Source organism: Pelodiscus sinensis, chromosome Z, assembly GCF_052426305.1.
Source record: "Pelodiscus sinensis isolate ZL-2025 chromosome Z, ASM5242630v1, whole genome shotgun sequence".
NCBI lineage: Eukaryota > Metazoa > Chordata > Testudines > Trionychidae > Pelodiscus > Pelodiscus sinensis.
The window spans coordinates 22,532,976-22,549,740 of NC_143085.1; the positions used below are offsets into that span (position 1 = coordinate 22,532,976).

At 43.6% G+C, this 16,765-nt stretch overlaps 1 protein-coding gene across 4 annotated transcripts in view; it reads right to left on the reverse strand.

Annotated features, from left to right (window-relative positions):
* ADGRD1 (adhesion G protein-coupled receptor D1) overlaps positions 1-16,765 on the reverse strand; it is a 332,179-nt gene that overhangs the window by 237,916 nt on the left and 77,498 nt on the right. The window lies entirely within an intron of this gene.

A 16,765-nucleotide genomic window follows, 5' to 3' on the forward strand; every position in this document is an offset into this window, starting at 1 on the left:
GTCCTTCTATTATGGGAACTAATAAAGAACTTTTCTTTATGCACCCTCTCCACCCCACTCATGCTTTTATAGACCTCTACCATATCCCCCCTCAGTCTCCTCTTTTCTAAGCTAAGTCCCAGTCTCTTTAGCCTCTCTTCATATGGGACCTGTTCCAAACCCCTGATCATTTTAGTTGCCCTCCCCTCTCCCACCCTCTCTCTTCTCCTCTCTCACCTTCTTTTCCCAGTTTCCCCGAGCTTTGTTCAATAAAGAGAGTTTCTATTTTTGAACACACGTGTCCTTTATTTTGTACATGAGGAAGGGGGGCTAGGGAGAGGTAAATGGAAGGAGGTGAGGGAGGAATGGGGTACGAGCCCCCGATGGGGAGGACTGGGCTGGCTCTGCGGGCTCCTCGGGGTGGAAACTCTCCTGAAGCCCCTTGATTGACCCCCCCCGCCCCTCCGGATGGCAGCCTGCGGCAAGTGCAGCCGGGCTGATGGCCGAGTTCTGTGATGTGCCAAGCGTGGGCACTCAGGGCACTCCAAACCAGGACTGCTTTGCAAGCGGGGCACCCCTGAGAACTGTCTGTCCGGGGTGGGGGTCGGGTCCCTTTAAGCACAACCCTCGGCTAGCCTGAGGCAGCAGCTCCACGCTCTAAGTCCTAATCTGATGCCATGCTGGCACTGCTTCCGGCCATCCTTAACCTCAGTTCAGGGTTCACTCAGTGTGGACATGCTAGTTTGAATTAGCAAAATGCTAATTCGAGCTAGTTTTTAAGTCTAGATGCGCTATTTCCAATTAGCTTAGTTCGAATTAACTAATTCGAACTAAGTTAGTTCGAATTAGTGCTGTAGTGTAGACATACCCTCAGAGAATTATAGAATGCAAGGGCTGGAAGAGACCTCAGGAGGACTACGAATCCAGACCCCTACCCAAAGCAGGACCAATCCCAACTAAATCAACCCAGCCAGGGCTTCGTCAAGCTGACAATTAAAAACCTCTAGGGATGGAGATTCCACCACCTCCCTAGGTGACCCATTCCAGTGCTTCACCACCCTCTTAGTGAAATAGTTTTTCCTAATATCCAACCTAGACCTCACCCACTGCAACTTGAGACCATTGATCCTTGTTCTGCCATCTGTCACTACTGAGAACAGCCTCTCTCCATCCTCTTTGGAGCCTCCCTTCAGGAAGTTGAAGGCTACTATCAAATTCCCCCTCACTCTTCTCTTCTGCAGACTAAACAAACCCAAATCCCTCAGTCTCTCCTCATAGGTTATGCGCTCCAGCCCCCTAACATTTTGGTCACCCTCCACTGGACCCTCTCCACCAATATGTTCACATCCTTTCTATAGTGGGGGGCCCAGAACTTGACACAATATTCCAGATGTGGCCTCACCAGAGCTGAATAAAGGGGAATAATCACTTCTCTCTGGACTGCTGGCAATACTCCTCCTAATGTACCCTTATATGCAATTAGCTTTCTTGGCTACAAGGGCACACTGTTGACTCATATCCAGCTTCTCATCCACTGTCATCTTCTTGTCAAACCACATCAGATTTCTTTTGGCCCAATCCTCTAATCTGGGTTGGTCACTCTGGACTCTATCCCTGCTCTCCAACGTATCTACTTCTCCCCCTAGCCTAGTGTCCTCCGCAAACTTTCTGAGAGTGCAATCCATCTCCTCATCCAGATCATTAATAAAGATGTTGAACAAAACCAGTCCAAGAACAGATCCTTGGGGCATTCCACTAGAAACCGACCGCCAACCTGACATCGAGCCGTTGATCACTATCCGTTGGGCCCGACAGTCTAGCCAGTTTTCTATCCATCTTACAGTCCCTTTACTCTTCTCTTCTGCAGACTAAATGAGCCCAAATCCCTCAGCCTCTCTTCATAGGTCATGCGCTCCAGCCCCCTAATCATTTTGGTCACCCTCCACTGGACCCATTTCAATGTGTCCACATCCTTACTGTAGTGGGGGGCCCAGAACTGAATGCAATACTCCAGAAGTGGTCTCAACTGTGCCGAATAAAGAGGAATAATCACTTCTCTCGATCTGCTGTCAATGTTCCTCCTAATGCAACCTAATATTCCATTTGCGGTCTTGGCTACAAGGGCACACTATTCACTCATATCCAGCTTCTTATCCATTGTAATCTCCGGGTCTTTTTCTGCCAAATTGCTATTTAGCCTTTCGGTCCCCAACCTATAACAAGGCTCGGGATTCTTCCTTCCCAAGGGCAGGACTCTACACTTGTCCTTGTTGTACCTCATCAGATTTCTTTTGGCCCAATCCTCTAATCTGGGCAGGTCACTCTGGACTCTATCCCTGCCCTCCAACGTATCTACTTCTCCCCCTAGCCTAGTGTCCTCCGCAAACTTTCTGAGAGTGCAATCTATCCCCTCATCCAGACCATTAATAAAGATGTTGAACAAAACCAGTTCTAGAACAGATCCTCAGGGCACTCCGCTAGAAACTGACCGCCAACCAGACATTGAGCCATTGATCATTACCCGTTGGGCCCAAGAAACTAGCCAGTTTTCTATCCTCCTTACAGTCCATTTATCCAATCTATATTTCCTTAACTTGCTGGCAAGAATATCGTGGGAGATTGCATCAAAAGCTTTGATAAAATCAAGGTATGTCACATCCACCTTCTTCCCCCATGTCAACAAAGCCAGTTACCTCATCACAGAAGCTAATCAGATTGGTCAGGCATGACTTGCCTTTGGTGAAACTATGTTGACTATTCCTGATCACTTTCCCCTCTTCCAAGTGGTTCAAAATGGATTCCTTGAGCATCCCCTCCATGATTTTTCCAGGGATTGAGGTAAGGCTGATTGGTCTGTAGTTCCCTGGATTATTGTTCTTCCCATTTTTCAAGATGGGTACTACATTTGCCTTTTTCCAATCATCCGGGATCTCTCCCAGTCCCCAGGAGTTTTCAAAAATAATGGTCAAAGGCTCTGCAATGACATTTGCCAACAAAAATTGGCCAAGGGGAGCTGAGAGATTTTGCTGGAGGTGGGGTCAGTGCATGAAGCCTCACACACACACAGAGCACAGACAGCCACATGGCCCTTCACACACCCAATTCCTTCCCAGATCCTGCACCTGCTCTTACATTCCTTCCCCAGGCCAGAGTCCTCTCCTGCATCTGTACCCCCTCCTAGTTCCTGCACGCCAAGCTTCCTTACATTGATTTTCAGGGATGGCCCCACTGCAGCAGGTTAATGGGAGAAACACACCCTTACTCTCAAGATTATGAGGAGTACCGCAGTCAAGGGGACACCTTCAGCATTTGATTTAGAGGGTCTTTACTAGACCTGCTAAATCAAACTCTAGAAGATCAATCACTGAGCATTGATTCTCCAGTAAGTACAGACATGCCCTTATGATCTGTATGCAGAAAATATAATACACATGTCAATGATATCTACCTTAATGCAAAGGGCTAAATCCTACTCCATCTCTCTAGCTACAGTATTTGTCTAGCCTCCAGTTATCGTAATATCTGAGTATCTCTCAATTTTAATGTATTTAATTTCACAATGCTCCTGTCAGGTAGGCACTCAGATGGAGAACTGAGGTAGCGAGAGAATGAGTGACTTGCCTAAAGTCACACGGGAAGCCAGTGTCAAAGCACAGAACTGACCTTACGTCTCCCAATTCCTAAGTCTGCACACATTGCACACTGGACCATTCTTCCTCTTGCACAAGAGTGTTGAATGATGAAGACGAAGAATGAGCCTCCCCAATACACCTCCACTACAGCAAAGCAAAACATATCCTTATTCCTTTGAGCAATGAGAAAAGGGTGCAGCTAATGCACCCACTGATTCTTCCTGGCCACAATGTGCACATCTGTCAGGCTGCGCCTGTATCTAGGTCCCCTCACCACAGGCATACACTTCAGATTTTGTGCCTATTGCAATAAAATATGCATCGGAGCACATTTTCTCATAACCTCTTTGAGCCCCCTGCCAGTTATTTGACCTCCCTCTCCCTGCAGCCCATAAGCTTTTTGATGTGGAAGCAAGATTTTGGCCAGTTCCCTCTACAGGAGAGAATGAGTACATTATAGTTAAGTATCGCCAGTGCTCCTGAAGAGTGGCTTGGTGTTGGCCTCCATTCTCTCGTGTGAAAAGGCTTGCTTTCAAACAGAAAAGGAAACTAAGAAACCCACTTCCAAGAAAATACCTCACAAATGTGGGTGCAATTTTAAAATAAACTCAGAAGTTTTAATTACTGTCTGATTTTCACATAGTAAACATTCCATTCAGCCTTAGTTCAAAAGACTGTACTTAAGATTTTTAACTCCAGTAAGTCTACAATAAAATAGGTGCATTTTATTTCCCTCTAATCTTTTTCTATATCTTAGTGACTGGCATTTTTCCTATGTACACTGGAAAGCAAGGATAAAATTATTTGTGTAGCCTTTCCAGCGTTACTAAAATAAATTATTATTAATAATTATTAATGATTAATTATTAATTATTGATTAATAATAATAATACAGTTTTTCTGATTCTTATTCACTTACCCCAGTTTTACAGAGATGGGATCCTATAGACTTCAGTGGAATTAGAACTGATCCAAATCAGAGTAAATGAATTAAAAAATCCTGTACTAGATTTGAACCTTCAGTACGAACATCTGTTTTGTTATGCTACCTTTTTCTCCTTATTTTTCTATTTCATTCTTCTTTCAACAGAATGTGGGGAAGATTCTGCAGAACCAACATGAAACCATAACAATGTCAATGTCAGCCACTTCAAATGTGTTTCTTTTCCAGCATTATGAAAAAGTAAGTGCTATTTTAATGACAGGTTTCAGAAGGGCAGCCGTGTCAGTCTGTTTCAGCAAAAACAAGGATTCCCGTGGCACTTTAAAGATTAACAGATATATTAAGGCATTAGGTCATAAGCTTTCATGAGATACAGCTCACTTCCTCAGATGCTGAAGAGAAATGAAAAAGAGAGAAAAAAAGAATCATTTTTTTCTTCTCTTTTCTCTTCAGCATCTGAGGAAATGATTGAATCTCATGAAAGCTTATGCCCTAATAAATTTGTTAGTCTTTAAAGTGCCAGTGGACTCCTGGTTCCTTTTACTATTGTAATGGAGACAATATTTTTCAAAGCCAGTTTTTATTTCCTTGTTCCAACCATTATGATTACTCACAGAGTTATATACAATGACCTTCAGCTTAGCTACTGGCTGCTGGATTCTGATATTCTTGCCCATATGGAGTTGTACCTTAATTACATGTGTAGCCCTTTAGAAGTCAAAAGGGCCATTATTGAAGTAAAATTCTATGTAAAAAGACTAAGATTAGTGGAAGCCTTGGTTGGCATAGTGTGATGGGGCATTCCCGCCCTGCATGGAGCCTCTCGCCGAGCAGGCATTGCTCGGCGCTGAAGGGGGAGCAGCCCGGAGGTGCGCGGCATGCTCCTGTGCCGCGCCGTGGAGAGCTGAGCTGGTCAGCACATGAGCGGCGGGCGGGGAGCATTGGAACAAGGGCGGGAATGACGGGGAAGCATTCTTCCCTCCCCCAAACGTCCGGCGCGCCGGGGATCGGCGGAGTGACGCTGGCCCCGCCCTTTCCCCAGCGGGTGACGTGTATGGGCGGCGGGACGTTTAAAAACGTCGCCTCCATAGCTGGTGGGTGGGGGGGAGGAGGTTGGAGGCTCAGGGGAGCTACCGGGGAGACACTGGGGGAATACGCCCCCGGAGACGGCAGAGCCGGGAAGGCCGTTGAAGGACCGGAGATTCGGGCGCGCCAATCCTCTGGCCAGAGGCAAGCCCGTCGACAGCCTGGCCGCCAAAGGGAAGGGGAGACTCCCCACGGCAGGACGCTGGGGGTGGGGAAAGGAAGCAGCCCAGGGCAGAACCCTCGCGGGTTGGTGAGTTGACGAGTTGCGGCAGGATGCCCCATCAGCTGGGATGGGTCTGAACCGATCTGTGCCATTAGGGCCCTGGGTTGGGGCCAGTGAATGAGGGTGGGCCTGGGCCTCCCTTTCCCCCACCCCACAGCCTTGGTGTGGGAATCCATTTGGTACTTTGTTACTGTGTCACTGTAGACCGTTCACCGCGACAGAACAGGTGTATGAACAGCCGCCGTGAGAGGTGTCCGAGTAACATTGTCCCCCTCCCCTTTTCCCCCGTGGGGGGGGGAGAATAGTGAGTCCTGTCAGAAGGGACAGGTACAGAACAGTACCGATGAGTCCGAACTCGTACACATAGCCTAAAAGATTGAAGAGACATACTACAGCTATTCTAGTTTCAGTTACACTTCTCTAAATTCAGAGTTATTCCACTGACTTTACACTAATGTTGATGAGAATAGAATTGATCCCATATCTTTACATAAATCCCATTTAAAAGCAACCTATTCATAGAATCATAGAATCATAGAATAATAGGACTGGAAGGGACCTCGAGAGGTCATCGAGTCCAGCCCCCCGCCCTCAAGGCAGGACCAAGCTCCGTCTACACCATCCCTGACAGATGTCTATCTAACCTGTTCTTAAATATCTCCAGAGAGGGAGATTCCACCACCTCCCTTGGCAATTTATTCCAATATTTGACCACCCTGACAGTTAGGAATTTTTTCCTAATGTCCAATCTAAACCTCCCCTGCTGCACTTTAAGCCCATTACTCCTTGTCCTGTCCTCAGAAACCAAGAGGAACAAATTTTCGCCTTCCTCCTTGTGACACCCTTTTAGATATTTGAAAACCGCTATCATGTCCCCCCTTAATCTTCTTTTTTCCAAACTAAACAAGCCCAGTTCATGAAGCCTGGCTTCATAGGTCATGTTCTCTAAACCTTTAATCATTCTTGTCGCTCTTCTCTGTACCCTTTCCAATTTCTCCACATCTTTCTTGAAATGTGGTGCCCAGAACTGGACACAGTACTCCAGCTGAGGCCTAACTAGTGCAGAGTAGAGCGGCAGAATGACTTCACGAGTTTTGCTTACAACACACCTGTTGATACAACCTAGAATCATATTTGCTTTTTTTGCAACAGCATCACACTGTTGGCTCATATTCAACTTGTGGTCCACTATGACCCCTAGATCCCTTTCCGCCATGCTCCTTCCTTCATTCATAGAATCATAGAATCATAGGACTGGAAGGGACCTCGAGAGGTCATCGAGTCCAGCCCCCCGCCCTCAAGGCAGGACCAAGCTCCATCTACACCATCCCTGACAGATGTCTATCTAACCTGTTCTTAAATATCTCCAGAGAGGGAGATTCCACCACCTCCCTTGGCAATTTATTCCAATATTTGACCACCCTGAAAGTTAGGAATTTTTTCCTAATGTCCAATCTAAACCTCCCTTGCTGCACTTTAAGCCCATTACTCTTCATCCTGTCCTCAAAAACCAAGAGGAACAAATTTTCTCCTTCCTCCTTGTGACACCCTTTTAGATTTCCTTAGAAAATGGGCATGCTTGCGACTTCATTTCTACAGAGAAGTCAGCAGAGAGACTATTCCCAGCGCTGCAGCCGGGGCTGCCGCTGTGATCTTACCCACATGGTGGAGGGAAGCAGCTGGGGAGTGGCTCAGAGCACTTCCCCGACACCATGGTTGGGCATCACTTCCTGCTCCTCAGAGCACACCCTACCCTATTGAGGCAGCCCCACCAGCATCATCCCTCACCAGTGCTTCTAATCTACCACTCTGAAGGCTTACGTCTATGCTACAGGCTTCTTGCGCAAGAAGCTTTTTGTGGAAGAGATGCCGCAGTATCTACATCAACTTTAACTAGGAGTATGTCTACACTACAGCGCTAATTTGAACTAACTTAGTTCGAATTAGTTAATTTGAACTAAGCTAATTCGAACTAACGCGTCTAGAACTAAAAACTAGTTCGAATTAGCATTTTGCTAATTCGAACCAGCATGTCCACATTGAGTGGACCCTGAACAGGGCTTAAGGATGGCCGGAAGCAGTGCCGGCAGGGCATCAGAGGAGGACTTAGAGCGTGGAGATGCTGTCTCAGGCTAGCCGAGGGCTGTGCTTAAAGGGTCCCGACCCCCACCCCGGACAGACAGTTCTCAGGGGTGCCCCGCTTGAAAACCAGTCCTGGCTTGGAGTGCCCACACTGGGCACATCACAGCACACTGGGCACATCACAGCACTCGGCCATCAGCCCGGCTGCACTTGCCGCAGGCTGCCATCTGGGGAGAGGGGGCAATTGGGGGACTGCAGGAGAGCTTCCGCCCCCAGAAGCCCACAGAGCCAGCCCAGTCCTCCCCATCGGGGGCTCGTGCCCCATTCCTCCCTCACCTCCTTCCACTTACCCTTCCCTAGCCCCTTTTCTTGATGTACAAAATAAAGGACAGGGATGGCACGAGACAAATGGCTTGGTCACTGTCTCCGGTCCATCCCCTCCAGGGTCCTTAGGGTTGGCCGCTGTCGGCAGACAGGCTACTGGGCTAGATGGACCTTTGGTCTGACCCAGGACGGCCATTGTAAGTTCAGGGATCAGGGTCGGGGGGTCTCAGTGGACCCCCTTGATTTTCATGCACACCTGCTCCTGGGTGGCCAGGCTGGCAGCTCTCCTGCCCAAGCTGGCCACTTTCCTGTGCCTAGTGCGGAGATCGTGGACAAGGTCCACGATGTCCGCAGTAGCCCAGGCGGGTGCCTGCCTCTTGCGGTCCCGGGCAAGCTCCCGGGAGCTGCCAGCCTGGTCCCGGGAAGAGGGAGAGGGCTGGGGGGCAGCGGGTGCCTGGCTCGAGCCGTGCCAGGTGCAGGGTCTGCTGGCTGGGTGCTGGCCTTTAAGGGGTCCGGGGCCGGGAGGGGGGCATAGAGTTTCCCTGGTGTTGGCCAGAGTGGCCACCAGGGAAACCTGGGGAGGGCTAGCCTCCCACTAGTTCGAATTAAGGGGCTACACAACCCTTAATTCGAACTAGCTAGTTCGAACTAGGCTTAATCCTCGTAAAATGAGGTTTACCTAGTTCGAACTAAGCGCTCCGCTTAGTTAAATTCGAACTAGTGGAGCGCTAGTGTAGCACCTATTAAAGTTAGTTCGAACTAACATCTGTTAGTTCGAACTAACTTTGTAGTGTAGACATACCCTATGCTATTTGTGTAGCTGAAGTCACATAGATTAGATTGATGGCAGGAATTAGTGTAGATCAGGCCTCTGCCTGTAGCTAGATCAGCCTGTGCTCATCACCACAGTATCTGAGAACCTCACATTAACTAACAGGTATCATCCTCATCACACCTTTCATGCCCATTTTACAGATGAGCAACTCAGGCGCATGACAGAGTAAGTGATTTACTCAAGATCATAAAGGAATTCTGTGGCAAAGGTAGGAATTTATCCCTGACCTCCAAACTCTCATTACTGTGCTTCATCCTCTAAAATCAGGTTGTCTCAACTTTTTTCAGGCTGATAACTCTTTATTCAAAAACATTCACAATCTCCTTACATTCACCATAAAAGAATTTTAAAATGAGTCAATGATAAACATAAACAATGCATTGTGTGTTACAAGATGTGTATTAGACTTTGAAAAGTAAGTATATGTGGGGAGAAGGACATCACCTATTGCTTTATGTTGTAATAAATTTTCAATGCCCAATGTTCCCACTGATTGCCCTTTTTGACTCTTTTGGAGGCCAAGACCCATGAACTGAGAAATACTACTCTGGATCATCCCTCCTATTCATATTCCATGATTAATTTCTGGACCTGCCAAGCCGTTTCACCACTAACACAAAAATCCTTTAAATTTTTACTCTATTCCTGTAAAAGGTTTGTTCATGCAAATGAATAAACCTGGCTTTCCAGGGCATATTACGTAAAAGTGACTGATTTCTTAATATAGCTTCTAGAACCATAACAGATCAGTTTCAAGTGGCAAAAATTATCAGTAGATATATATACATTTTAGCCACCAGATACATACAGTTCAGATTCCAGAAAGACCACATAAAGAGATCATACTGGATGATGTTTGACTTAAATTTAACCAGCATTGAGTATCTAGTTATTTAGTTCTGAATATGGGCCACATTGTGATTCAGGTTACACATTCATGCAGGGTAGAAAGAGGGAACAATCTCTGTGACATGTCCAAGGCTATTCCAGGGACAGTGTAATATATGCCTTTCTTCTGACCAAGGCTGTGCCTAAAAGCACAATCTAGGCCTATAATTTTCCACAATAGAGTTTATTTAACATGCCTTAAGTATAGTTTTGAATGTAATCAGCTATCCCCTATTTTTGTTAAATTCTCTAACTTTAAAAAAAAAAACAGACTATATTTACAGTTGAATCTACAGATCACTTTTTCCAGTTGGATTTCAGACATCGCTGATAAAAGTTTAAAGCAACTAATAATTTCCCTAAGAATTAGCAGTTCAGATATTGAATCATTCAGAGACTGAAAGAAGAGAGAAAAGATCTACTGTGAATATATTTTATTTTGCATACAACCAACCTCTGGGGAAGCCAAGGCCCCTCTGCCAGAAAAGGACAATTTTTTCAATGATAAAAGCAGGACAACTGGACCAATGAAGAAAAGGGAAACAAAAGCTCCAGCTTTCTGCACTGTACAGAGAGTAAGGCTGAAATGGTCAAAGTTAATTAAGGGATTCGAACATTTATCTCCTATTAAAAATTAATGGGGATCTGCCATCTAAATACCCTAAGCAACTTCTAAAATCCAACTCCAAATCCCAGTTACTAAGATAAGAAAAAGATATTCTTTCTTATCCTGTAAAACTACAATGCTAAGCCCACACGATATAAACTGTTCTGGCATTCCTTTTGAAGTCTGTACCCAACATTTTTTATAAAGTGCTCTTACTGCCTCTAAAATATGGGAAGTTTGCCATAAACATATTTGCACACAATAAATTATGCATTTATTACACTAAAAGAAGCAGCAACCACATACTTTGCACTATAGAAGTATCAAAGTTTCATGTGTCCACATATTTCCTCCAAGTTTGGGTGAGTTTTTAAGGGAAGCCATGAGAGGGGACCATGGAGTAGAGTTATGTGACTCTTGGCAAGTTTGACTGACAATGGGCTTTTAATCAATTGCAGTTCATGTGATTTAAGCATGAGTCTCAAGTTCAGCTGAGTTTAACACTGTGAAGGGGTAATCCAAGACAAAAACAGTGCATGTGGATATGATTTGCATATTGCTCTGGGATTTGAAAGGTTTTTCCATGATTACTTTGGCCCTCTATCATACAGTTTCGCAGTCACAACTACTAAAATAAAAACAAAAATGAAAGAATGAAACTCATCCACAAGAGAAAGAAACGCTTTTCATATCCAGAGATAGCAAAACATTCACTTTCCGATGAGAATAGTTGCTTGCTCGGAAGACTCACAAAGCAAAGGAGTGGAATGAAGCATTAAACTAGTCTCTATTTTGGGATTGTGTTGTTAGCATTGTTCACTGCAATGAGGGGGACAACGGAACAAGGTGTGGGGGAGGCAACATTAACAAGGGGTATCATAGGATAGCCATCAGCATGGGCAGAATACAAGAGGGGGAGAGAAACCCCATGAATAATAGTCTAGATAGAATGTTTTTCTCCAGCTGGAAATTTCTGAATAAATTCAAATAAATCAGAAAAGCAGGTAGATTTCATTCACCTGATTCACTTGGCACCAAAGAGGTTTGCCAGGAGGCAGCAGGATTGGTATCATTTTTATAGCAGGAGTGCTAAAAGCTACTCAACAAAGCTATAAAACCTGGACATGATGAAAACCACTTCAAATGAAGGGGTGCTGCCACACTCCAGCATCGTTACTTACAGCACCTCTGCTAGGAGTCAGAAATTTTGACCCAGAACTCTTGAGAAAGAATAATCACCTGTTCATCCAACTTCCTCTTTGTTCATTCTTGACAAATTCCTATGACTTTTACCTTATGAAGATAGATGCCAGAAAATTTCAACAAAGAAACCTTCCTGACACATCCTTGTCTCACCCGGTGAACAAATATAGAGGACTAGACCAGGGGTGGGCAATAATTTTTTGCCGAGAGCCACTTCGGAAATTTTTGAAGTAGTCCCAGGCCACACCAGAAGGGACAGAGTCCCAAGCAAAAGAGGTGAGCCCAGGATACTTCCCTGCTTCCCCACCCCAAACCATAATTGAACCTGTGTCTCCCCCAGAGGTTCCTCCTAGGCGCCTATGCCCCTGGCAGTGGGAGGAGACTTCACACAATCCCCCTTCTGCCTCCAGGCCAATCAGAGCTTGGGGGTGGGGGAAGCGCACAAAGTCTCCTCCTGCCCTGCCAGAAACACATGAGGTCCTTGCAGGGCGGGGGCAGTATGGAAAAAACTTCATATGTTCCCCCCAACCCTAGGCCAATCAGGGCTTGGGGGCAGGGGAGCGGACGAAACCTCCTCCCACTCTGCCAGGAGCATGTGGCACATCTAATCACCACGTGCTCCTTGCAGGGAAGGGGCAGGGTAGAGAAAACTTTGCGTGCTTTCCCCGCCTCTAGGCCAATGAGGCAGGGCCTCCATGGGCCGGATCAACCCACTTGGTGGGCCGGATCCAGTCCGTGGAGGTCCTTTTGGCTACCCCTGGATTACAATGTTGACAGAGTGTTTTTAATTGCTATAATCTAGAATAAAATTTAAAGGGAATTTTAAGCTAAAGGCCAAATTTCCAAGAAAGGTTAAGAGCCAAATATAGCAAGTGGTGTCAATAAAAATGTTAATGTCAATTTACACCCATGGTCCAAACTGATAAAAAAAATGGATTATAGTCCTTCACTCCACATCTAACCTCTTTATCTTCCTCTGTTTTCTTATTTCTCCCTTCTGCTTTTTTCTCACCTGCATATAGACCTAAGATACACCTTGTCTATTAGAACAAAATATGTAGGTCCAAATCTTTATTCAATTAGACAGGACAGTTCTAATTTACATATAAAAGACAAATCAATGTTCTATCATTAAAAGAAACCAAGAGGCATAAGAGCATGTATTTTAGAATATGCACTGAGAGGGTCATGCAAAGGGCAAACATTTTAAACTGGTTTTGTTATTTTGCAGTTGTTGGAGCTCAGGCATATCAACTATGATGTTGCGGTAATGAGGAATGACATGCATAATCTCTCTTCTCAGTTTGGGCTGGGCCCAATGTTCAAATTTACTCAGAACTTCAAATCTGAACCCCACCCAAACCAAACTATCATGTTCTTCCCAGCCTGGCCTCTCTTTGGGTTTCATTGAATCTATAATAAGGAATTCTCTTTGGAAGCCAAGACTGAAACCCTTGGAGGCAACTGGACTGATCTCACTCTCTGTTTTCAACAACTGTAAGAACAGATAGATTTTGAAAACAATGGTATAGAGGCAAACTGCAGAACTTAGAATGTATTGAGTGAATAAGGTAAAACATTACAGTAGGATCAGACAAAAGTGTTTCATCAGATTGTCTGGGATTCAGAATGGGTAGGTTTACAACAAATATGCAAACATTTTCATGCTTTCCTCAAAATCTAAAGAAATTGTGAGGGGTGGGGAGAAAGGCCAGTTGTAGGATCTGATATTTCTATACCTAATTTCCCTACAAGTCATCTTCAGTGCTAACGCATCATGAGAATACTCACCATCCATTCACAGCTCCTCTGGCAGCCTTTCCCAGGTCACACAGTAATATTCTGATCCCTGGATAAATTTGCCAAGCTGGCAAATAAAACTAGCCAACACTTTGTTTGCAAACTGCATACATTTGATATATTATTAAGAGTCGATCCCAAACAATCCAACAGAATAGATGTATCTCTCTCTGCTGTAGTGCATTGAAAATGTATGTACGTGTAAGCTTGTCAAAAAGAAAACAGAGAGATATCACTCAAGGTGACTCCATCAAACCAACAATTAGAGCTATAGGTATAACTGATTTTTTGGTTTGATTGTTGAACCCAATGAATAAATAAACAACTCCTGGAAAAATTCAATTTGGGTTCACAAAAAACTGAATTTTTGCTTCAGTGTTTTCATTACAAAAAATAGTTTGAGGCCAAATCATAGAATCTGGAAATACAGGGATGGAAAAAACCTCAAGAAGTCATAAAATTCCAACCTCAGGACCTGAGGCAGGACCAGGTAAACCTGACATATTCCTGAGAGGTGTTTGTCGTCTTGGTTTTTAAAAACCTCCTTTCAAAGTCTATTGCTTGTTTAACGGGTTTTGTAGTTACATTTCCTAATATCTAACCTAACTCTCCCTTATTACTGATTAAGTTCATTACTGTTTGTCCTATCTTCAGTGGACATAAAGAACAATTGATCTCTGTGCTCTTTATAATATATTTAACATATCTGAAGACTGATATCAGGTCTCTCTCTCATATTCTTAAGATTACACATGCCCAGGATTTTTAATCTTTCCTCGTAGGTCAGGTTTTGTGAGCCTTTTGCTCCTCTCTGGATTCTCTCCAATTTGTTTATATCTTTCCTAAAGCATGGTGCCTAGAATTGGACACAGTATTTCCACCAAGGCCTCACCAGTGCACACAGAGCAGAACAGTCACCTTCTATGTCTTACATATGACACTCCTGTTGATGTATTCCAGAATGTATTCCAAAATGATATTAGCCTTTTTTGCAATTGCGTCCCATGACTCATTTTGTGATCCACTCTAACCTCCATATCCTTTACAGAAGTACTCCTTCTAGCTGGTTATTCCCCACACTGTAATAGGGCATTTGATTTTTTCCTTCTTTAGCACAGTACTTCGCATGTATTTATCCTGAATTTCATTTTGCTGATTTCAGACCTGTTTACCAATCAAAGTTCTTTTGAATTCTAATCTTGTTTTCTAAAGCACTTGCAACCTTTCCTATCTTGGCATCATCCACAAATTTTACAACTACACTCTCAATTCCATTATCTACTCTAGTGAAAATTTTGAATAATGGAACTAGAACTGACCATTGTAGTACCCCACTAGATACACCCTTCCAGTTGGACAGCAAACCACTGATAACTACTCTTTGAGTGTATCTTTTTCAACTAATTGTGCATCCACCTGTTAGCAATTTCATCCTGACTACATTTCCATAGTTTGCTTACAAGAATGTCATATATGAAAAGCCTTACTAAAACCAAAATAGATCACATCTACATGTTTCTTCCTAGCTGCTAGGCCATTAAGTCTGTCAAAAAAGGATATTAGATTGGCTTGGCATGATTCTTTTTTGAGAAATCCATGCTGGCCATCGTTAACACCCTATCTAAGCGCTATCAAATTACAAAGCAATCATTTATAATGCTTTGTATTGGCACATCTTTTTAAAAAGAAAATTCTGGTAAAATTCAAACCTACAAACTCTTTTGCATCACAAAAAATTAAAAACTGCATTTCAAGATTTTCAAAATTTTCTGATTTTTTTCCAGGTTTTTTTTTAACCAAAATAGTTTGATAAGCATAAGCCATATTCACAAAATGTTTCAGTTGACCCTGAATTTGCAGTTTTCAGCTGAAAAAGGTTTTGGATAAAGAATTTCTCACAGCTGTATTGATGAATTTTAGAAATCTGGTCATTTTTCCATGCATCACTCTTGCTACTAAGGACTAGAAAGGAACGTTTTTGAGCAACTCCAAGACATGATATCTAGACACAGTCTAATTCTCAGAGTCTCTAACTTTTAACGATAGCACCCTTAAGATCTGGAACTCTATTTCTATCTCACGCAAAACTGCACATAAGGCATGTTTCTATCATCACTAAAAAGCAACCTCACTTTCCTCCAGAATCCAAAACTGACATATGCCTGAGTTTAGGCCTGTAGATCAAAACAGTTGAATGCACAGCTATAATCTACTAAACTCTAAAAATCCACAGACTTCATTCCCTTGTGGCAAAGATTCCTGAACAGTGTAGTACACAGAGTACAAACCAACAACAGTCCTTTCATTCTAACAGTTCCGAGCATCCAAATTACCAGCAATTAATTTTTGGTACAGTGCTGAGATGTTTAACCTATCCTTGAAATAAAAAGCTATACAGTGAATAGGAGATAAGCTTTAAAATAGAGGCTAGTGTCAAGCTCAGGAAAACTTAGGATACTTTATCTGAAATATATTAAGCACATGCATTTTTTTTTTTTTTTTTTTTTTTTTTGCATCTCCTATCACCTCAGTGTTACTTACCAATATATACACATAGGCTCTCTTATGTACATATTTATTTCTTCTGCCTGAAATTATCACAGACATGACCACTCATATAATGTAAACAATGCTGTATTAGGTATTCATACACTTTCTATTGCCAAATGAGTTAATAGTCAAATCAGAGAAGACAAATAATAAAACACACATTTCTATCCTTGCACCAACATGTAGATTCTTCTCTATGACTGACAGATGGAATACAGAAAAAGTACAGGGCAATTTAATGGGTTGTTTGTAAATCATCATATTGAAGTATTGCGGTATGTGAATGAATGAAGCAAGATTCATTTCTTTAAACAACGTCTAGAACCCTCACCCCAGAAGTGCCTGCTTCTCAGAGGCCACTGGGAACATAATTCAGAACTTTCTGAAGACAAACTCATGTAACTATTTCTGAGCCATGCTCTTAGACTTTTTCTCTCTAGCTCCATATACTTACAAAAGAGCAAATACGGGAAAAGAAAACTCTTACATTCATAGCTGCCCAGAAAAATGTCCATTTAAAGCAGTGGTAGACAAATACCAGCCTGTAGCCTGGATCCAATTTACCCGGTTTAACCCCTGTTGGGCCACCACCACTGTATTCACCTGCACCTAC